Raw genomic sequence first — 23,823 nt, forward strand, 5'->3', positions numbered from 1 at the left:
CTTCAAGAGAGCCCTCGTCCACAGAGCACTGGAAATCCCAGGTTCCCGAACCCAGGGTGGGGGATTCTGGGTTCCCAGCTCCAACAACCAGCAGACCTCGCTAGTCCTGCTTGTCTGACCCCTCCCAAGTCTCCTGGACTGGACATCCAGCGCCCTCAGCTCTGTGACAACATTACAGAAGGAGCCTTTGGCTTTGTGGTCAAAAACTTTGTCAGGGCCCAGAGCAGATGGAGAAAGGAACTTTCCAGATGTTGAGCACAATAAAGGGAGTTTTTATTTTATTCTTTCTTTTTATTTTTTTAATGAGGATCGGGAGAGTCGTAACAGGGCAAAACGTGAGTTTGGCAGCCCTCCGCCGGCCGGGCGTGTACTGTGTGTGCGGCGTGGGGGTGCGGGGTGCGGGATCCTGGATTCGGGGTCCGGGGTGGGAGCGGTTCCTGCACCGGCAGCCGGGCGAGTTGTGCCTCGTTTCCGGGGTAGCTCTTTGCACCTTCCAATGCCACTGCAGAGAAAGGCTCTTCCTCTGGCGTTTTCATCTTCCCTGTGTAGACAAGCGTTCCAAATGGGATTAAATGAAAAGGAGAAGGGAAACATTTCCAACGTTAGTTAGCGCGCGCACACCGGTTTTCTCTCACATGCTCCCCCCCCCCCTTTTTTTTACAGAGAAGCGGGCAGCATAATGATCCTGAAACAGCCACTGCCTCCAGGAACCCAGATTTTTGGAGGCGGGGGAAGGGGTGATGTTTTTCCTGCTAGCTACGTTCCTTGTGAGCCTGACTTTTCCTTCTGGTAGGAGAGGCCAGGATGAAAGTTCCTCCTCCTTATGCAGCCTCTTGAGGGACAGATCGTTTTAACAAGCCATTTCCTGGTGCGTGAGCGCTGTAGTCCCTTGCCCCCTTGAAGTGTCGTGCACCATGTCAGACATCAAAGCCCTAATTAAATCCATTCTTTAATTGTGTCTTTTGCTTCATTAACTTTCTCTCCTCCTTTGATGAGGGCTGCACCTCTCTGATCGGGCCCCAAATTATCGCTCTCTCTTCGTTTTCCAAAAGATCTGAAAATTACTTGCCGGATTGTTGTTGTTTTACACACACACACACACACACACACACACACACACACACACACACACACTCCTTTCTTTTTGCCTTTTTATGTTGAGGACAGAGTCTTCTGCCCCGCCCCACCACCCCCCCCCCCATCTGCCCTGAGTCAGCTCCCAGTTGAAGGGATATTCACACCTTTTCCCCCGCCTGGTTCTTCTGTTCTTATGAAGTTTCCATTGATTATTGTCCTGAAGTTCCTTGGTCCAGTCATAGATAAAAGGATAATGACTTCAAAGGGAAGACTTAAGAGTTTAACCCCAAGCTAAGAGAGTGGACAACTAGGTAATTGAGGGTAATAACCCATCACAGACTTGCTTTCAAAGGATCGCCAGGCTCAACTCTCAGGTGGCTTTAATTTTATTAACATTTGTAGCCACCGACTTGAGAAGCCGGTCTGGAGTCATTATGGGTTTCAGAGCTTCAGGTAACAAACACTCTGCCTGGCCCGAACCTGCCATCAATCTGGGTCCCAGCGAGCGCTTCCCGGATGCGCACAGCAGCCAGGGCGGCCGCAGCTCTTCCCTAACTCTTACGCGGCCCTTGGGGGGAGGGGAGGAGATCTAAGGTTCCGCTAAGGCCCACCCTTTGGCGACCGCAATCTAGAATTCAGATCAATGAAGAGGCATACAAAGAGCGAGGTCCGGGAGGGAAAAGCACTGTTTTCCTTTCTCTGTGGGTGCTGGAGGGGAGGGCCTCGGTCTTGAAAACTTCCACCCAAGTCTGGTGCCTATCTGGGGACAGAGGTGGGAAGCAGACTTCAACGCTCAGGGACTTCCCTTCTCACGCACATCTGAGATGTTCCTGGTTCCCTCCACAGAGCAGCAGACCGGGTGGCCAGGTCAAAATCTTTATCTTATGAGTTAGAAGATAGTGTTTCAAACAGGTGAGAGGACTTTGCCTGGAGCCCCAAAATCATCAGCAAATTGGTTGCATTGCTATTCCTTCTCCCACAAGCAGATAAGGCAGGGGTGGGGGTGGGTGTTGGACGGCCGCATTGAACTAGAGAATTGCCCCAGGGAGACCCAGCATTCGTGAACAAAGGCAGCAGCATCCTGGTCAGCCTGTCAGTCACTGCCCTGCCCTACACACCTGTATGTGGCCCTCAATAAAGGGTGGGGGGCTCCTCCTCTTGGTCATAGCGACTTTTTAGGACCCCGTCCTTGATTTACTGCGTTGGCTGCAGAGCTCTGAGCTCCCCATTCTTCTGAGCTGGAGGGAGATAGTCTTCCAGGTCACTGAAATTGCCAGGCCTTCCCAGTGAATGGCCTCGGGCAGTCCTTTTGGCTGTTAGAAGTTTAACAAAAGGCCTTTGAAATGGACTCCACACTTGAACAGCTGCCCTGGGCAGTTAAAGCCTCTTGCCTGCGCAGGCTGCAGGGCAGGACTCTCTGACCTCCTTCCTGGCTTTTCTATTGGGGGAGGGGCTGTTCCTAGAGTTCTTCACCCCTGCCAGCATACCTCTGGCCTCCCACCCTTTCTCCTAGGCTTGCACAGAGCACTTCCTGAGTCCTCCTGCATCACCCGGAGCTGGCACAGTGCAGGACAGCTAGCGAGACTTCATACATGTTTGCAGAGGGCAGGGGTCTGTGTTCAGGTCTCAGAGGCATTGGTCTGAGGTCTGGCAGGTCTGAGACTATTTCAGGGTCTGGTTCAAAGGCAGTCCTTCCTCCGGTTCCTCCCCAAACCTCCCACCCTTCATTAGAGAAGTATGAGAGCTGTCCTGGCAAAAGGTCTGTGCAGGACTTCAAACTACAATGGGAACTCCTGGAGTAGAATGTCATACTTGGCCCAAGGGGAGGCCATGAGTCCTGCAGAGACCCCTGTAGGCCCCCCTACCCCAGTCCTGCAAATGTCCCCTGCTCTGCATATCCAGTCCCTTGCAGAATAACTGTCTTGGGAAGCTAGTGACCCTGTGGTTTTAGCACTTCCCAACACCTGGGATCTAATCAGCTAGTCAAGCTTACTCCAGTCCTTTCTTCCTCCCTCTTCTTCCTCTCCCTCTTCCTCCTCCTCCCCCTCTTCTTCCTCCTCTTCCTCCTCCTCTTCCTCCTCCCCACCTCCTCTTCCTCCTCTTCTTCTGTTTTCTGTTGTAGTGCCGGGGATGGAATCTACAGTCTTGTGCAATTTTAGGCAATGCCACTAAGCTCCATCAGGTCTTCTTGAAGTTGTGGGGTGCCTGTCTCACAATCTTCCTGTCTTGACCTCCCCAAAGGCTGGGATTACAGTTCCATGTCACCAGACCCAGAGTTTTGTTGTTGCTCAGAAAAGGACACTCTGTTTGACCAGCTATTCCTGAACCATCAGAGATCACAGTATCCCCTGAAAAAGAACTGGGATCCTGTGGCTGTTGAAAGGACTCCCTGGGGCTGGAGACCTGCTCCATGGTGAAGGACACACACTGCTCTTTCAGAGGACCCAAGCTTGGCTCCCAGCACCCATGACAGGCAACTCACAAACACCTAGCACTCTAGCTCCAGGATCCAATGCCCAGATGCCCTCTGGCCTCAAACCTATACTCAAATGCACACATATTTACATAATTTAAAAATTAAAGTCTAAGAAAGAAAGAAATCGAGCCCGAAACCACTTGTACTGTGTGTGTATAATACAAAACACACCTCTTCTTGGTTGGTCATATGTCATTCATCTTCCAGGACTTTTGGAGGTGTTTTGTTTTGTTTTGTTGTTTTGGTTTGGTTTTGGTTTTTTGAGACAGAGTTTCTCTGTGTAGCCTTAGCTGTCCCAGAATTCACTCTATAAACCAGGCTGGCCTCAAACTCAGAAATCTACCTGCCTCTGCCTCCCGAGTGCTGGAATTAAAGGTATTGCCACCACCACACAAAGCTTCTAGGAATTGCATGTGTGTCGACACATATATGCTTATGTGTGTGTGCATGTATATATACACGTGTATGTGGCGGTCAGAGGCAGGGTACCATCTCCCCATGGGATCTGCTTGTGCCTGCCTCCCAAGCACACTGCCATGCCTAATTAGGTTTTAGCATGCCTGCAAAGCAAGCACTTTGCCCGCTTGCTATCTCTCCGTCATAGCAAATTATTCCTGTGATATTTGCTTGGTCAGTTCCCGGCATTCCGTTTGATTTTGAGAAATTATGGTGGATGGTGGTCAGCGTAGCCCACACAGGGGAATGTGGTGTGATGTGTTCCAGAATCAAATGAGACTTCTGAAATGCCCATCTGACAATCTGTATATGCACAGCAGTCTATGTACTCAGAGAAAGGACAGCATGGAAGTCACCAGAAATACTCTCAGGACACTGTGTGCACATAGCCTTCTGCGTGCTCTTACCAGACCTCCTCGTCAGCAATGATGCTGAGGTCAGGATTCTTGTCTCTGGGACAGAACTAGCCCATGTAGGAAACTGGAGGTTGGGAATGTAAGCATTACCTGCCTTTTATTTGTATGATGTCCTAACTCAGGATAGTTCAGAGCTGTGCAGTATATTAAAAGGAGCCTAGATATTGAAGTAAGCTACCCTTGCATTTAGCTTTAGCCTCTCTCTCTCTCTCTCTCTCTCTCTCTCTCTCTCTCTCTCTCTCACACACACACACACACACACACACACACACACACACACACACAGAGAGAGCACCACGCAGGACATCTGCATGCATACACATATGGAATTCCACACACGCGTGTGGAAGTCAGCAGTTAACTTCCAGTATCTTCCCCATTCACTCTCTAACTCATTTCTTTTTTTTTTAAATAAGTTATTTTATGTATATGAGTACACTGTAGCTGTCTTCTGACACACCAGAAGATCCCATTAAGGATGGTTGTGAGCCACCATGTGGTTGCTGGGATTTGAACTCAGGACCTCTGGAAGAGCAGTCAGTGCTCTTAACCGCTGAGCCACCTCTCCAGCCCCTCTACCTCATTTCTTGAGGCTGCCTCTCTCACTGACTCTAGAGCTAGATCCAAGGGCCAGCAAGCTCCAGGGATCCTCCCTCTGCCTCCCAGTGCTTGGATGATACACAGGCTGCCTGCCTGACTCTCTGTGTGAGCACTAGGGATCTGAGCTCCAGTCTCCTTTGGGCAGCAAGCACTTTAGAGATTGAATCATCTCCCCAGCCGTCCCATTTCTCCCTTTGGAGATAAGATCTTGACTGGTCTAAAATTCATGACCCTCCTGCCTCAGCCTCCTGGGTTCTGAAGTTATAGGCATTCCGGGTCATACTTTGACATTTTGACTGACTGGCTCAGCTTGGCCACACTTCAGAGCCTTTAGGGCTCAGCTTGCTCAGGAGATGAGTACTGAAACACAGCCGGTCATCACTAATCTGACCCACTTGGCAGGTGTTCTGGGAGAGAGAGGAAGCTGGACCTTGCTCTTGGAAGGTTTTAGGGATCAGAGCTTTTGGCAAAGGCAGCTTTGTCATCCAGCCGGATAGGAACTTCAGCAGAAGCACCAGGGAAATCCCATACAATCTGGAGAAAGCCACAAGGTCTCAATCCCCTTACTCAGTTTTCCACAGGGAGGTGGGGCTCTGGATCTGACAACAGGGCAGATCTCACAGTTCTGACAAGTGACAGAGGGTTCCGTGAACAATTCAGGGGGTACAACCAGAATTCTGATTTTTGCCTCCCAATCTCGAGGGCCCAAGACAAACAAGACATGACTAAGACGTAGACTTGGGTGTTTATTTAGAAGGGTACATATCGGAGGGTCCGCCAGGGTGAGGTAAGGATATCAAGCAAAGTGCTTATCTCCCAGGAGCAAGATGGGGGCTTCCTACCTCCATGGTAACAGGAAAGAGATTAGCTGGGAAGCCAAATGATTCTGGCTGGCCTGGCCCTGGAGGGCGGGGTAGGACTCATGGTGAGTCTACTGTGTGTGACATGCTGAGCTGGGTGGACAGGGAGCTGGCTCTTTGAATAGCTGCCTTTGATCTCTCTGAATCCTCCAGTCTGAATCGTAACTCATATGCTTGTGATTAATTGCATCTTGGGTGGAGACCCCATGCCTTCCTGATATCTGTGGCTACAGAGAAGATTCAAGGTCTCTGTCAGCATCCGGCCTTCATGCTCAAAGTCCAGTCAGTGTCACTTCTCTTTCTTTGCATGAAGCCTGCCACCGCGTCTTTGGCCCCCAGAGAATGGGAAGCAAACATCGCCTTTCCTCGTTGCTTGCCCTCGCCTGACATTACTCACATAGGATGTGGGGTATGATGTGGGTTTATAACACGCCTCACACATTCTTGGAGAACTTGCCCAGACTGGAATCCCACTTTTCATCCTTGTAACTAACAGTCAGAAGGGTGTGTGGGATGGGCAGAGCCGTCCTGCTGGAGGAGATGAGGAACCCTGAGTCACTGTGGACTGGGCTCGGACCTTGCTTCCTGCTCCCTTAAACATCACTGGTAGCCTTTGCATGGGCTCAGTGCAAAGCCCTATGGTAGCTACTGATGTGGTTCCAAGTTCACTGGGGAGGTCAGTATGGGGGCTAGCACCCCCATCTGTGCGAAGGCCCTTGCCCCGTCCCACCAAGGAAGTCTCTAGAGCTACAAGCTCATTGCAGTCCTAGAAATGGAGCTGATATGCATGGCCTGTTTGGGGATTTCCTTGACGTGCCATGTTTGTGCGAGTACACTGTCACTGTCTTCAGACACACCAGAAGAGGGCATCTGATCTCATTACAGATGGTTGTGAGCCACCATGTGGTTGCTGGGTATTGAACTCAGGACCTCTGAAGGAGCAGTCAGTGCTCTTAACCTCTGAGCCATCTCTCCACCCCCAACGTGCCATGTTTGAAACCCATTGTTTCTTCCCAAGCACCCATTCCCGGTTGGATAAGCATGACTGAGGTTGATGTTCATGGGAAGCCCCTTAGGCAGCCTCGTAAGGGTGGCAGACTCCTGTGGGGCTCTGTTAAGGACTGCCTGCCCCCTTATCTCACTCTGTCGTCATGCTTCGGATCCTGCATGTATGGTGGAAGCTACTAGAATCTACTTAGCCTGCAACTAGAGAGAGCACTGAAGCACCTGTGCCCTATCACCTCCCCAGGGTGGTGACAGATGCTAGTGTGTGAGCCTCTAGCTCCCTTAGATGTCTGTCTTAGATGTGCTGGTGGGTGGACCAGAGGTGCCCTTGTGAGATTGTCACGTCCTATCGGCCTCCTGTGTTCCCTTCTTCTTCCTCATCCCTTGGCAGGTCCTTACTTTTTCCTTCTGAGACCATTTTCTAGAATTCACAAGGTATCAGACCCCCAAGGTCAGTTTCTGGGGAACCCAAGTTGCGGCAATCAAATAAAAATATCTGAATAGCATCTCAGACCACTGTAAAGGACTCCCACGATCCCCTATTCCGCGAACCCTATCTCATTTAACCCTGCCCTACACTCCCACAGTAGAGAGCTTCCAGAAGCTCACCTCTGATCATGTAGCACCCCACTGCCCACTGTAAGGAAATTTATCCGGAAAGCCAAGACGGTGCATAATCTTTACCAAGCTCCGGTCATGCCAAACTCCAGTCCTTGCCTCTTGTGGAGCCTGCAGTGTGGCCGTCTGCGACCCGCCTCCCGCCCCCACCCCCATTAGGGCTTTGCTCAGTCTGTTCCACTTTCCAGAGGTTCCCTCAGGCTGGCCAAGGGCTGTCCTTGACCCTCTGTCCCCTTATCCAGGGTGGACTCAGGACCTTTCACGCCCCAGAGCCCATTGCCACATTAGCCACTGCTACCAAGTTGTCTGGATTTCTGGGCCCATCTCTTGGACAAGGAGGACTCCTGTAGGCTGAACGAAGCCCACGATCACCACTGTCATCACCCGTGAGCCAAGGCCAGTGCACCACATGAGGCAGACACCTACTGAAGGGAGTCAGGTGAAACATGGGATTATGGGTTGAATGCACATGGCGGAACCCCAATCCTTGGGAATGAGGCCTTCGGAGAACAGTAGGCCAGTGCGATGGGGTCAGTGCACATACAAGGCACAGTGTTGGAAGTGGCTCTCTGTCCGCCATGTCCACAGAGAGCCAAATTGGCCATCACCTTCGTCTTAGACTTCCAGCTTCCAAACTATGAGAAATAAATTCCAACTGTGCAACCCAGCTAGACTACGACATTTTGTTATGGACTGCAGGCTAATGACACAGGAGTGCAGACAACCCAGATAGGTCTACTTCTGCATACCGACCCACGTACCTCTACTAAAACCCTTCCTCTAGGATGTACCCAAGGCACTGCTGCTGTCGTTTTGTGTGTTCTGAGAGAAGAAGCAGATATCTCTGCCCCTCAGTTTTATCTACATGTAATGACGATCCCACCATCCAACTGTTTCAAGATTCCTCAGTCCGGGCTCCTCTAAACCCCCTTGGGCTAAGCTGCAGACCTTTGGAACTGACCCGCAGAGTTTCAGCGCTCCAGATCATGGACTTACTGAGAACTGCCCAAGGCCCCCGGAACCAGATAGTAAGGGCTGCCCACACCAGATGCTCTCACCCCACCAAGCCACAAGATTCCTGTTTGGTGTCTAGATTTTATGCATCATTTGCATGTGGTCTATAGAGCCAGCAAGAAGGCAGGCATCCCCAAACAGTAGAGTGTGCTCAGCAGAGATGAAAGGAGAAAGACTTTCCAGGCTGGGGATGCTAGCTTTACTTTTCTATGCCAGGGCCACCATTCTCCCTGTGTTTCCTTGGGGTCAGCTACAGGGGCAGCAAACACACACACACACACACACACACACACACACACACACACAGAGTTACACACACACATCCACATGCGCACTCACACACATATGCACACACACATCCACATATGCACTCACACACATACATATGCACACATGCACACAAGTGCGCGCGCACACACACACACACACACACACACACACACACACACACACACACACATGCACGCACACACATACCCTTTCTGTCCTGGATAAGGAGCAGGAAAAGTGGGATGTCTTGGCCCCTAGCCTCCTCCATCTGCAGCTCCCAAAGCCAGCATCTCCCGGGGCCCACAGACTCCCTGGTGGCGCCACCCGCCCTCCCTAGCACCAGCACATTGGCCTTGCTTTTGCTGCCCCTGCCAGCAGCTGGCACTGTCTTTGCCAGGAACTCTTAGCTGTGGTCCACAGCCAAGGCTGTGTAACCTCTTCACAGAGGGAGAAGGCAGGGCTCTGCAAGCCCTGCAGAGAGAGAGGCCCAAGGGCTCCTCCATTTCCCAAGAGCATTCATTGTTCGGTAAGAGACATGCTCAGGGTCCTCACAGAGAGCTCCCAGAGGGCCGGTGAGGAAGGGCTGGGGAGGCAGAGGCCTTGGCGTGCAGAACGCTTCCGCGCAGACGAGCTGGGGGGATGAGCAGAAGAGTTAAGCTTTGGGCCGAGGCAGCGGTGTTCAATTGCCGCATTTCCTGTTGATGACATTGTTGCCTTCCTGCAACCACGGACACATGTTGCTTTCATATGTCTCACTTCAAGACATGAGAACACTCGCTGGAAACTATGCTTAATAGCTAAACTCAAAACACTTGCTTCCCTTCTGCGACTCTGGGCCGGTATGCTATATTCTCTTGTGAGGTGGTTGGGTGGTGATGCATGTTTTTCCCAGCCACCATTTTCAACCCAGTAGAGAGAAGCCACCCGCTCCCTGGCTAACAGCCCCAGGCCTATCTGCTACTATGGTACATGTCTCTTCCCTGGAGGAGGCTGATGGTTCACCCAATAATGGTGGCCGGCCAGTGCCTCCCAACTCCCCTCTGTCCAGCTCCTTCCCCACCTCGTGGGGAAAGGATACCTGATCAGAAGCTGGATATCCGGCTAGGTGGGGTCTCCTGGATGTTGTTGGTCCACTGACCCCACACCTGCCCCTCTACTCATGCCCAGTGCTGCCAGGCTCCTCCTCCATGGCTGGACCTTCTGAATGGAGCCTCTGGGAGAGGATGGGAGCCCTGGTTAGAACATGATAGAAAGCCAGTAGGTTAGAGCCAGGCCCATCCCTACCACTTCCCCGGGGCCAGAACAGCACTACCAGTTGCCATCGTGTGCAAAGCACACAGTAGGTCTGCTCATGGAGGAACCTGTAAGATGACTACCTGCCCCACAGGACCACAGACCATTTTCTCTGAGCAGAGAGCTGAAGAACTACCACAGCCTAGTTCTACAAGATGAACAGAAACACAGATTTACAAGATGCCTTCTAGGCACCTACTGTAGCCATTTTCTTATTTCACCCTTCTTTAATAAACAAAAAAAAAAAACAAAAACAAAACAAAACAAAACAAAACAAAAAAAACAGGAGTAATTCATTCCCATTTAGCAGTTGGAAAAACTGAGGTTTGTGAAGGCTGAGAAAATCTGGCAAAGCTCATACAACATTTTTGGTGGCGACACTAGAACAAAAAGCAGAGACTCAGGCCTCCAATGCCAGTTTTCTCTGACTGCAGAAGAAAGCCAGCCCTCTTCCCAGAAGCCAGGGTGGAGACCTGGGAGGAAGGACAAGGTGCACTGGGTCTGACTGACCTGACACCCTCCCTTCCCTGCTTCAATTCCTTCCCTTATTTTGTCAGCCCTTGGCCTCTTCCACTCAGAGTGTGGACAGTTAAGAAGGAAGCTCCCCGGAGCTTTGGGCAGGGACTGACAAGATGGCGCAGCAGGTAAAGACGTTCGCCACCAGCCCTGACCACCCCCCCCCCCCACTCCCGTCCCTGATACTCTCTTGGTGAAAGGAGGATGACTCCTGAGTGTTGTTGACCTTTGACCTCCACCTCCAAACACATACTGCACACAGACACCACAGCAAAAAATGAATGAATACACACCAAAAATGAATGGATAGTTTTGAAAATAGCTAACAGGCAGCCTGGCTCTACGTGCTCTGTCCGGAGGAAGAATATTCAAGGCCATCTTCTGCCTTTTTCAAGTCCCTCCATCTGGCCAAGAATCTGAATAGCAGGAAGTATGGAGATCACAGACTTCAAGAAGTGCCCAGGAGATAGCAATTCTGAGATTCAGGACACTTTTCACACTTTCTGTTCAGGTCGAGTACATGCATGTACTGTGTGTGTGTGTGTGTGTGTGTGTGTGTGTGTGTGTGTGTGTGTGTGTGTGTGTAGTGCTAGAAAATATATAGGAACCTCAAGTCCACCAACTACAGTCTAAGAATGCGGTCAACACGAGGCAAAGGACATCATACTGCTTTTCAAAGACAATTCCAAACTGGACATGGTGGTGCACTCCTTTGATCCCAGTACTCAGGAGGCAGAGGCAGGTGGATCTTTGTGAGTTCAAAGCCAGCCTGATCTACAAAAGAAGTTCCAGGACAGCCAGAGTTGTTATACAGAGAAACCCTGTCTTAAAAACACCTGAATAATTCCAAGTGGGACAGGACCCTGTTGTGGAGTGAGCATTGACTGGGGTGATGCCATTACCCTAAAGAGAGATCCTGGGCTGCACAGGTTCACGTGGGCCTTGAACTGTAGTTCCTCTGAAATCCAGGCTAAAAATAAATAAACAAATAAAACCAGGCCAGGTTAATTTTAAACGCAGACCATGCCAGCCTCACAAGAGAGGTTCTTCAGCTTCACCATGGTGTGAAGGCAAATCAGTGCAGCCAGCACTCTTCCCTGTGAAAACAGCATTCAGTGGACCATGTGAGCTATCCAGCGCCTCGCTACAGAGACGCTTTGTGCTCCATGGTGCTGAGCAGCTCTAGACAGACAGAAGTTGTGAGCACAGGGTAAGGGAGTTAAGACGTCAGCTACAACCTGACATGTTGACACATGCCTATAATTCTACTCCCAGGGATGCTGAGGCAGGAGGATCACAAGTTCGACCCCCGTCTGGGCGGTGGGAGTAATGCAGTAGGTCATGTGTATTTGATGCATTTTTGACTTGGGATTTTTCAATTTAGCACAAGCTTGTGCTAGAACTCCATTGAAGGTTAAGGAGCATTTGTATTAGGGTCTAAGAAAACATCCCAGAGACTGGAGAGGTAGCTCTGTAGGGAGAGTGCACATTGCTCCTCTGGAGGACTAAGTTCGATTCCCAGCATCCACATCAGGTAGCTCACAGTTGCCTATAACTCCAGCTCCAGGGAGGTCTGGCCTCTGGTCTCCATGGGTACCTTCAGTCACATATCTGACGTCTGCACAGACAAACATGCAATTCCAAAAATATAGAAAGAAACATTTAATTTCTTTTCATTCAAAAGAACGTCCCCAAATGGGAGGGCCACCCAAAGATTCTGTGGAGTCCCCTCTTTGGTGATCTCTTATTAAAAATAAGATGATGGCATAGACATTTTGGAAAGTGTAAGTGATATTTGTCACCTGCAAGAATGTCTGGGACTCACTCGAGGTACAGCATGGGAGACAGAAGTGCGTTGTAAGAATAAAGTCCCTTGATGAGAAGTTGGAGACCCAGAAAGGCTGAGCCAGGCAGTCGCCCAGGCCATGGCTGCCCCCCACCCCCTTTCTGTTGACCTGTCTCTTCTTAACTCCTGTCTCTTCCTAACCTCTTCAAGCTTGTTGTCCCCAGATGCATGCATCCATCCATCCCACCTCACTCTGGTCCCCTTCAGCAGCCTCCGCCCTTTGGAGTATAATATCTTTGTTTTTAAATATTCATATTTCTGAGCCCCCCAAAAAAGATCAACCCAGATCATCTCCATAGACTCATCTACTCAATGTTACGGTGCTGGCCAGAGTAGAGTAGAGTGCTTGTGAATGACGTGGCCAGAGGCAGTCCAGTCAGCTGAGTCTGAACAGGGGTGGGCCACAGTGACAGTGTAGCCATTATCTCTCCAAGAAGCGTGCCAAGACAAACATTAAAACCAAGAAAAAGCAAGGCGTCACTGGATCTTCATTTCTGTGTATTTCGCTTCGTTCGGTTATAGTTTGTATCCTGCCGTTTGGAGCACATCTCAGGGCATTTCCTCCACGGACAGCTCCACTATTTTTCTAATCACTGTAACATTCCTATCACTACCTGGGAAGTGCGTGTGACTTGCTTAGGCAATCCCTTACGGACAACCCTGCATTTCTTTTCTTTTTTTTTTAAGATCTATTTATTTATTATATATGAGTACACTGTAGCTGTCTTCAGACACCCCAGAAGAGGGCATCGGATCCCATTACAGATGGTTGTGAGCCACCATGTGGCTGCTGGGAACTGAACTCAGGACCTCTGGAAGAGCAGTCAGTGCTCTTAACCCCTGAGCCATCTCTCCAGCCCCAATCTTGCATTTCTATTTAACCTAAACACTTGGAAACTTTTCAGGAACATTTGAGATGATATCCTGGGCTCACTGGAAGCTGGGTCCTTTTCATAAGTGGGAATATGCTGGCTCCTTGGAATAGGTCACAGGGAGAGAGGGAATGGGTGGTAAGCCCCTGCCTCTTAATATTGGGGGAAAAAAATTTCATCGTCCTTGTTTGTTTGGTTGGGCTTTTTGAGAGAGACAAGGTCTTACTTTGTAGCCCAAGTTAGCCTGGATCTCATGGCAATCCTACCTCAGCCTTCCACGTGCTTGCACTGCAGGCACAAACCTCCACTTGGAAGTTCCAGAACTGAAAGCTAGTCCCGAGGCCACGCAGACTAGCATTCTCCCTTCCGGGGCCAGTCTCGGGCGACACCAAGACAGCACAGGCTACAGATATCATGCAGACATGGGCAGGTGGTAGCCTGCCTCCCTCAAAGCTGAGGCCTACAGAGGGAAAGGAGCACGAGGAGACAGGAGCTGGTGAAATGACTGGCAGAGCCGCTGATACCCAAACCCTTCCTCATCGCTGATGAGGTCCAGGGTGGCCCTAAACAGCCTGAGTCACAGAGACAGCAGGAGCCAGGGCTGGAATACAGGCCACTGGGCCCAACCTGGGTAGTCACCACGGTCCTGATTATACACGCTCACGGTAGGAACACGTAACCAACTGGAAAAAGTAATAAAACACTTCCTTATGTTTTTGGCCCCAGTCCTTAAAAACAGCAGCTCGGGGGCTGGATTTTGGAGCTCATTTGGTAGAATGCTTGTCTGGCATGCACAGAGACCTGGTTCTAGTCCTAGGATGATCAGGAGGAGTTCAAGGTCATCCTTGGCTAGTTTAAGGCCAACCTGAGGCCTCAAGGACACACTGCTTGTTTCACGGGTTTGCGTCTACGTCCTGCCAGTCAGAGAAGAATGTGTGCTAAGGCTGCAGCAGGGTCCTAATGAGTCTCTTGTCTATGAAGGAGGGCCCAGGATGGGCAGTCCTGAGCCCTAACCTTCAAGGCAGATGAGTTCTTAATAGCAGAGCCCATCCACCCAAGGAGGAAGGACATTTACGCAATAGTTCCTCCGGTTCCGAATGCTTGCCCTAATGCTTGCCCTACCCAGGGCGGCATCGGTTCTAATCCTCTGTCTTAGGGAGGCAGTTGGGGGACCTTGAACGGCTCACCTTTCCTCTCTGACCCTTTCACCTTTGGCCAGTGGCTGCTGTCCATCTTGTACAAGGACCGAGAGGAACTGAGGAACCAGCTCGGGTATAGGATGGACACGGGATCACTTAAGGACCCCTGTGTGCTCCGGGGGGCCCTAGGCTGGGTCGAGTATTATGCAGCCTCCATATTGGCATCCCTAGTGTTAAGTAAGGCAGTCCACACTGGACTCTCCGGACTGCATCATGGGCCGCATCGGGCTGCCTCTGTAGGATGGCCTAGGCTACAGCTCAGAAATGTTACTTGACAGCAGTAGTGTCTACCCCGGGGAGTGGCTGAGTGGGAAGGGAATGAGGTGATTTGTAAGGCCAGCCCACCGGAAGCATCTCTTCACCTTAGCTGTCCCTACTGGGCTATTACCTGGAACCTTCTGCGGCCTGTGTCTTGCCCTTGAACCGTGTGCACCCCTCTGTTGTCGCTCCCGCCACCACCCCTTGCTTCTTTTCCTTGATCCTCCTCCCCTGTGAGCTCGGAAGTAAGGATTCAAATATCGTGTAGGGAGGGGGAGAAGGGAGGGACCAGGCTGTCTGCTGGTAGCCCTTGAAGCTCTTATCAGAAGGGAACTGCTAATGACTGTGTCTCTGGTTTATGCCAGCTCGTCCCACTCCTTATGGTCCTTTTACTGCTCCCTCGGCCCTGCAGGTTCAGACAGGGCTGCCGTTTGTGAGAGAAGATGGCGCCAAGGACCGAGCAAAGTTGGCCTCAAGGACAGAGGGCTCTGCTGGTGGATGTGACTTATAAGCCTCAGGCACACCTTCCCTCTGGGCAGACTGCAGAGCGGTCAGCTTAGAAGACTCTGGCTATACTGGTTCCATCCGGGACCACACTTACTGGGCTGCATTTGCTCGCCCTGCCCAGGGCTCTAGGTTGCTCCTTAGGTCGGCTTAACACAGTCCATGCCTCTAGTCACTGTTTGCAGGGCCAGCAACTGAACGGTCCCTATTCCTACTGTATTATCTCCGTGCCCAGGTGTGCTTGGTGTGCAGGAAACGTAAGAAGGTTAAAGGTCGCTTTATATAGGTAACGTTTTCATGAATCGGTTATTGGTCCTTACTGCTACTTTATGGACCGAGAAACAGATGCTGAAGAGGCCACACAACTAGGCTTGGGTTTAACTCAGTTTTGTGTGGCTTGTTTAGCGCGAACAAAGCCCTCGGCTCCACACTTAGCACCAGATAAACCATATATGATTGGGATACATTTGTAGTCCCAAGGCACGCACGCCCAGAAGGTGGGAGCAGGAGAATTTCAAAGTTCAAGGTTATCCTCAGCTACATCATAAGTCAAGACCAAGACCAAGACCAGGAAACATGAGACCTACCTCAAAATGATAATAGTAATAATAGTTATAATAATAAATAAACGGACATACCACTTAACACAACACAAAAGCCATGCACATGGCTGTAATGCTGTGTTGTTTGCGGGGAAGGATAAACACAAAAAATAAAACCTTCACGTTGAACACAGACACAAATTCCTTTCCAACCTGGAATATTTCCCACCTGGGACTGGCTCCATCCTAAATACAGATCATAAGCACGCTGAAAGCAGAAAGGTCTCCTCCGTGATCATGGCTGCGAGCCGTGGGGGTGGGGATGGTGCAACTCCAAGCTGGAGGCAGGCAAAGCATAAGAAGGCTGGCAGTATGCCACAGAAAGATAAAATGAAAGCCAAGCGCTCCCCCCCCACCCCCCCGCCTTGGGAAGCCACTCAGTAGCAGGAAGGAAGCTGAGAACTGGCTGCTTTCAGGAAGTGAAGTTGCCAGCCAGCTATGGTGGCGCATATGCCTTTGGTCCCAGCACTCGGGTAGATCTGAGTTCGAGGGCAGCCTGGTCTACAAAGCAGGTTCTAGGACAGCCAGGGCTATGCAAAGAAACCCTGTTGGGGGGGAAGGGGGGGGAGAGAATGTTCCCTGGGAACATCGATGTCTGTTTGGACACCACCCCTTCATCACTTCAAGCTACCCTTTTAATTTCCACTTTAAAGTGAAGGGAAGGAGGGAGGATCCCCTCCCACCACCCACAAAACAAAACACCCTGGAGGAGTATCTCTAGTGGGGAAACAGAACCCTGCCAGGATGACACCCTCAGTTTTTGCTCTTTTTCTCTTTCTCGAAGATGGCTAATCCCAGCCTAGTGTCCCCAGAACATCGGCTGGGCCCTAAACACCTCACTTTAACAGTCAAGCTTCCCAGCATTTTACACCAGGGAAACCAAGGCATAGAGGAATGGTGGAGGCTCTGCACAGGGGCCAGGCTCCCCCTTCCAGAGCTCCCATGCATAACCCTGAGCCCCTCTGCTGGGCACAGAGTTACATTTTCACACAAAGAAAGTACCTCCTGCCAGGTGTGGGGTGCGGTGTTGGAGCAGAGGCAGAAAGATGGTGAATTCCTTAATCTCAACAATGAAAGGAAGGGAAGGAAGGAGGGCAAGCAGGAAGGGACCACCTCCTGGGCTCACATTCTCAAAACCGGGGCTTCTCGGCTTTCCTAGGCTGTGACCCTTTAGTACAGTTACCCACACTGTGGTGACCGCCTCCCCCGCAACCATGACACTGGTTGGTTGCTACTTCATAACTGTTAACTTTGCTAGTATTAGGACTCATGATGCAAATATCTGATATTCAGGAGGTGACCCCTCCGGGACCCACAGGTTTTAGAACCACTGCTCTAAGCCTTCTCAAAGTAGCCTTGCCCATTTCTAGAGCGTTCTAGAAAAGGCAGCACATCCGCTGGCCTGGGCTTTCTGGCCTCTCCTCAGCTTCTCAGGGCCATATCTAGTGCCCTTTTAGTCCACCCCACCCCTTACCCCTGGCACACACACACACACACACACCCCAAAATTGGCCACGGGGTGATTGATGGTCTCCTTCACACCCTCATCCAAATGGCAGGCTGCAGGGGGCAACCACAGCATCAGGCATTTACTTCCCTCCCAGCTCCAGACTCCTTAGGAAATGGCCAGGCCAATCTTTCGAAGAACTAGCAGCCTAAGAATGTTCAGGTCCCCCACCTTTTCACCTGCGCCTTCAGAGGAGGGGACTCCCTCCCCCCCTTCCAGAGAAGGTTTAGGGGAAGACAGGAAGTCTGCTTTTGTTAGGGTAGAGAAGGGCAAGACTCTAGGGTTAGGGAAGGTCTCGTCAGTGAAAGATGAGCCCAGTTTGGGTGAAGCAGGTGCATGACCTTCCCCAAGTGGGTGGCCGCCAGAGAAAGTGGAACTAGACCGGAGACCTCCAACGTCCTACCCAGCTCACACTCTCTCCCTGGGTGGTAGGGCTTTACTGTGGGGCATCTTCCTCAGTCTTGACCACGACAGGCGATCCAGCAGCTGGGGGTGTCCCCAGGGTGCCCTGCAAGTATACAGCACCTGGCCACCGACCCGTCCCTCCCCCACCCCCAGGGCAGGGAGCTGTCTGACACCGGGGCCTCTCACCTCTGTGCCTCGGGAACGTCCTGCAGACTCTGATCCCTCCCTGGACCGGGCACGCCCACAGGGAGGGAGCTTCCTCACCACACCTCCAGTGCCCGGGTGACCAAATTCTGGCACACAGACCCAGGATCTTTGTCTGAGCTGTGAACTAAACGGAGGATTCTTGGTTTTACCGAGGCAGGCAGAGTTAGAACACCGAACACATCGATTTCCAAGTCTGTAGAAAGGGGCCATCCACCCTGGCGAGAGGGAGCCAGTATCGCCGGCTAAGCTTCTCTCGCCACCTTGCCTTCCTCGCCAGTCCGGCCCCAGAATTCCTTTCCTGAAAAGCTGGGCACACTTGTTTATGTTTATGCCACTTAACCAACACCCCACACACCCCCACCGCCACACACACACAACATCCTTTTAATGCCGGGATGACTCGTTGAGCAAGGTTTTATAGTTTCAATAATTAGTCTATTTTTTTAATGCCCTAAAGTTATCTGTGAAATTATTTTTTGAGGAAGTACAGGAGGTCAGGCTCAGCGCACACATTTATGAAGCTAATGTTTTTGCTAAGAAAACCATGATGTTCACCCATAGGGACCTTGAGACAATTGTTTTTTCTCCATTCGGAGTATGCAGTTTGAAGGAACTTACTCTTCTAAAAAAAAAAAAAAAAAAACCATCAAATAACAAAGGCGTCCTCAAAGTCTTCCTGGGCCACGCCCCGCTCCGTCTCTGCCTCTGACTGGCACTCGGAAGTTGTTTTCCCTAAGATCATCAACCCAAGTATTAGCACTTCCACCTCTGTTTTTAACACTGCATTTAAATCAGAGATACCCTCCTTAGCATCTTTTGTTTCGGGTCCCGCATCCCTCCAGTGAGATCAGCTCAGGAGCAGCTGACTAACAATACCCACTTTCTAAAACTGTAAGTTCTACCGAGGTTTCACGAGGAATTTAGGCAGAGGTGGGGTTTGAATGGGCTCCCTCCCGCTCTCGTAATCAGTGCGATCTCCAAATGACTTGGTTTTCTTTTCATAATCTCTTTGGAGAGTTCTGATATACTTTATAAAGGTCCAGAAGAAGCCTTTGAAGAGCTTCAAACACACTTTAATTGTTGCCAGGTCACACTGCAACCCACCCCCACCCCTCCCCCCAGTGTTCGCTTATCTAATAAAAGTACAGGAAGGGTTCACGCCCCCAGTGTGCCTTGCAACCTGGCTCTTAGCTTTTGCAAGATGAGCTGACGGGGCAAAAGTCTTATCTGAGAGATCTGAGCGTGCCGCTCCCCTCCCTGAGGGATGGGTCTCAATCTGTGGCTTCAGAGTCTGGGCTTGGCTTGCCTGCTCAGGGTTTCCTGTGAGATTGTGAGTGGCTGGGCCTGCAGGGCCTTCTCAAGGCTTGGCTGGGGGCTGGCTTCCAGATCTCTCACACGGCCGGTGCTACGAAGGTTGTCTCCTAATCCCACTGAAAATATTACAGATAGATGTTACATTTTGGAGACACAGTGGGGGAGTGCTTTTCATGCCGGCACTGTGAGGTAAAAGTCAGACGAATCTCTGAGTTCGAGGCCCATTTTGTCTACACAGAGATCTAGGCCAGCCAGGGCTACACGGTGAGACTGTCCTTAAAAACAACAAACCCATCCACAACCATTTAAAACCTAATCTCGAGTAGGGACATCCCATTAGTCCTTCTACGTTCTATTTATTAGAAGACAGTGAGTAATTCCCACCTATGGTCCAGGGATGGGAATTCCACAGGACTCGGATGCTAAGAAGTGGAGATTGATCTTAGAAACAACCCAGGGTTGGTCCTAAGGAGCAGCCACTAAAGGCTCAGCTTTGGCAGCCTCCCCTCCCTTAAGATGAATTCAGCACAGAGGCCAGCATCAGCTCTCTCACAGCATTCACTAGCCATTAAATATTTCCCATAATGCTCTTGCCCACAACCGACTTCTCTCACTGCTTGAACCATATGCCAGGCACCTAACCTAGGTTGCAAGCTCATAAACCCAGGTCTGAGACTGGCCGCAACTGAGTCCATGGGACGGAAGAGTTCAGGGCCCGAGTGCTGCAGGAGTTATGGGGGTAAGCATCTCTCCCGGCCCAGGGGCACCTGTACAGGACAGGAGTGAAGAAGCCAGAGATTGGCTGGCCACTCAGGGGATCTTGAAAAAGAGGGGGAGGGGAAGATATGAGCCACCATGTGGTGAGAATGGAGAGGCAGGAATGGAGCTGTAGATCGCCCAGAAAGGCCCTCTTGGGGCGATGTTCAGGGGTTGGGGCCTTACACAAAGGTACAAGGTATAGGCAGACCGGGGAGGATTTGAAACCAAGGACGGACAAGGCCAGCTTTAAGTTGTGTAACGCACACTGAGATAGCAATATGGGGTGCAGGCATGGAAACCAGTTAGGCGCTGTCGGTGCGAGACGTCGAAAGCTATGGGAGTGGCCGTGCTTGTGGGAAGGAGAGTGACAGGAGATTTTTAGGGAGTGCATCCAACAGGATTTGGGGTAATGAATGGAGTGTTTGAAGGAGAAAGACCAGTCAAGGCCTGGACCGCCTTCCTCAAAGATGTCCGGCTCCGGTGAGAGGCAAGGTGGCACAGTGACAGGGGTCACATTCAGTTTTCGGGTGTCAAGTATGGAACCCAGGTCTCCTGCCTGCTGGGCAGACACTGAACTAACCAAACCACACCCGGAGCTTAGCTCTGTCTTAAGTTTGTTAAATTGGACAGAACTATGGCTGGCTTAGCAAGATATGACGGTGATGAACTAAGACCGTGAAAGATGTTAGAGTTGCAACTTCGGGAGACCCTGGGCTCTGTACAGTTCAAGGGACTCTCCCGAGAAGCCTAGGGACAGAGACCCCAGTGAGAGGAAGAAGAGGTGTCTTTAGTTAAGGGAGGGGGACAACGGAGAGAGCTTCTGTCCCAAAGGCTCATGGCTTCACAAGTAGGATTTTTCTTTTTCTTTTCTTTCCTTTTTTTTAAAAAGACACTCTTACTGTCTGGGACTGCTGTGTAGATCTGGCTGTCTTTGAACTCACAGAGATGCCCCTGCCTCTGTCTCCTGAGGCCTGGACCAACATGCTCAGCCAGATTTTTTTTTTTTTTTTTTTAACAGCTTGGAAATGGTTTGCTTGTGAGAGAGACTATAATGGGCTGACCAGACCAAGAGAGGAAAGGCAGTGTAGACCCATTGAAAGGAGCTTGGCAAAGCCATCTACTACCTCACTCAGTTACACCTAGTCGGATGAGAGGTGGGGGTTGGGGCACAGCTCCACCATTGGCAGGTTAGGTAAACAGGCAGAACACGGGGGATCCGATGTAGACACAATTCTGGGATGTGGAACAGCATCACATCTAGAAGGTTCTAGATTAGGTTGGGATTCTGTAGAGCAGTCTGCCCTTCCATGCCGAATCCTTCAGTGCCTCATGGAACACGGCCAGCCAGAGTACTACAGCATACACAGTGAATCAAGAACCAGCCAAGAGCCAGGAGGTGGTGGTGTGCGCCTTTAATCCCAGAGCTCCAGAGGCAGGTGGATCTCTGTGAGTTCAAGACTAACCCCGATTACAGAGTGAGTTCCAGGACAGCCAAGCCTACACACAGAAACCCTGTCCAGAAACAAAGAAACAAACAAAAACAGCAAAGTCAAGCTCATCTTATTTTTACTCTCCAGACGTTTGTTTAAAATTAGCAAATGGGGTCACTTTTAACCCCCAGCACTCGGGAGGCAGAGGCAGTCAGATCTCTGAGTTCAAGAACAGCCTGATCGGGGTTGGGGATTTAGCTCAGTGGTAGAGCGCTTGCCTAGGAAGCGCAAGGCCCTGGGTTCGGTCCCCAGCTCCGAAAAAAAGAAAAAAAAAACAAAACAAAAAAACAAAACCACAGCCTGATCTACAAAGAGTTCCAGGACAGCCAGGGATACACAGAGAAACCTTGTCTTAGGGGGAAAAAATAGCAAACAGGGACTACTGTGGGGGTTCAGGTCCCCTGGAGCTGAACTTAAAGCCTTTTGCAAGAGCAGTGTCGGGTCTAAATTCTGAGCCATCTCTCCAGCCCTCTTCCTCGTTGATTTTCAGATTGTTGACATCTCCCGTTTACAAGTTCAGGCCAACTTTAAAAAGCCAGACTCTTAAAACCATGAACAGGAAGCTGCTAAAAACACTCAGCGGTTGGTTCGTAGATTCATCATGTCTTATCTAAGCACAGCCCCTTCCGGACCAACGCAATTAGCATCTGGGAGTTTAAAAACGTTATCTTCTGAGGTTTCTCAATCTAACCTATCCATGATAAATTAGCTTCTCTAACTTTCTCAGAAAAACCACCCTTTCCCCCTTGTGGCTTCAAAGTCCTCAGCATCCATGTTGCTTCCTCTGCAGGAGAAGAGAGGTAGGGAGAGCGTCAGGAAGTTGGGTCCGTGTTTTACTCCTTCCTCTGGGGCTGGTGAGAGGCTCCCCTTCCTCAGGTGGGCCCTGCCCACTGAGATGCCCCTGGATATAACTGCTTCCATGAAAGACTTTGGAGTTACACAGGGGAGGCCGAAAGACCTGAGCTCTCAGGGTCAAGCAGCTGAAGGAATTGCACTTTGGAGACATTTTAGGCTGCACTTTTAGGAAAGCATCCCGACCTCTGTCTTGAGCCTGCTGTGGAAGCCCTGCTGTTAGTGGCTCTCCCCTAAGTCTCCCTCCCATGGTTTGGGAGGAACAGTGCTGCCAACAAGACTTCTGAGAAACTAACATACCTCTAGTATGGATGTGATGATTGACTTAGGGTTTCACTGCTGTGAGCAGACACCGTGACCAAGGCAAGTCTCATAAGGACAACATTTAATTGGGGCTGGCTTACAGGTTCAGAGGTTCAGTCCATGATCATCAAGGTGGGAACATGGCAGCATCCAGGCAGGCATGGTGTAGGAGGAGCTGAGAGTTCTACATCTTATCTGAAGACTGTTAGCAGAAGACTGGCTTCTAGGCAGCTAGGGCAAGGGTCTTAAAGCCCACACCTACAATGACATACCTACTCCAACATGGCCACATCTCCAAATAGTGTCACTCCCTGGGCCAAGCATATGCAAACCACCACAATCATCCTGGGCAAATCTCTTCACCGTCTGTTTGAATGATTGGCCTTGATTTTTTTAAGTGGAGGGTTAGATTAGATGATGTTTGAAGAGTCACCTGAGCTGGATGGAAAAGTGTTGTTTTATGGGGTGTAGGGGTGTGAGTGGATATTCAGGCACACATGACAGAGATCAGAGGTTAGCAGTAGGCACCTTCCTCAATTGCTCTTCACCTCTTTTGAGGCAGGGTCTCTCAGTGAAGTTGGAGATCACCTATTAGGCTAAAGTTGACTGGCCAGAAAGTTGTTAGTTTTACAGATTGCACTGCCATGCCCAACCCTTTTGTTCTTTTACATTTAGTGTGTGTGCGTGTGTGTGTGTGTGGGGGAGGTGTATGTGTATGTGTGTGTATATGTGTATGTCTCTATGTGTGTATGTGTGTATATGTGTGTATGTGTGTATGTGTATGTATGTGTGTATATATGTATGTGTGTATATGTGTGTATATGCATGTATATATGTGTGTATATATGTGTGTGTATGTATGTGTGTTTATGTGTATGTGTGTATGTGTATGTATGTATATGCATGTGTGTATATGTATATGTGTATGTGTATGTATGTGTGTATATGTGTATGTGTGTATATGTATGTGTGTATATACGTGTGTGTATGTATGTGTGTATGTGTATGTATATGTATGTGTGTATATGTATATGTGTGTAATGTGTATGTGTATGTATATGTATGTGTGTATATGTATATGTGTGTATATGTATGTGTGTGTAT

The 23,823-nt window shown here is 50.3% G+C and overlaps 1 long non-coding RNA gene across 2 annotated transcripts; it reads right to left on the bottom strand.

Annotated features, from left to right (window-relative positions):
* Positions 1–251: 251 nt before the first annotated feature.
* Positions 252–18,792, bottom strand: LOC120095199 (uncharacterized). Of its 2 annotated transcripts, none has more exons than XR_005490492.2 (2): positions 17,981–18,792; positions 252–541 (listed from the first exon to the last, which is right to left on the bottom strand). It is a non-coding gene; the product is annotated as an uncharacterized LOC120095199 (long non-coding RNA). The 2 variants fall into 2 exon arrangements; XR_005490493.2 differs by lacking the exon at positions 17,981–18,792 and adding an exon at positions 9,871–10,745.
* Between the last annotated feature and the right edge of the window lie 5,031 nt (positions 18,793–23,823).

This window comes from Rattus norvegicus, chromosome 10 (genome assembly GCF_036323735.1).
Source record: "Rattus norvegicus strain BN/NHsdMcwi chromosome 10, GRCr8, whole genome shotgun sequence".
Taxonomy (NCBI): domain Eukaryota; kingdom Metazoa; phylum Chordata; class Mammalia; order Rodentia; family Muridae; genus Rattus; species Rattus norvegicus.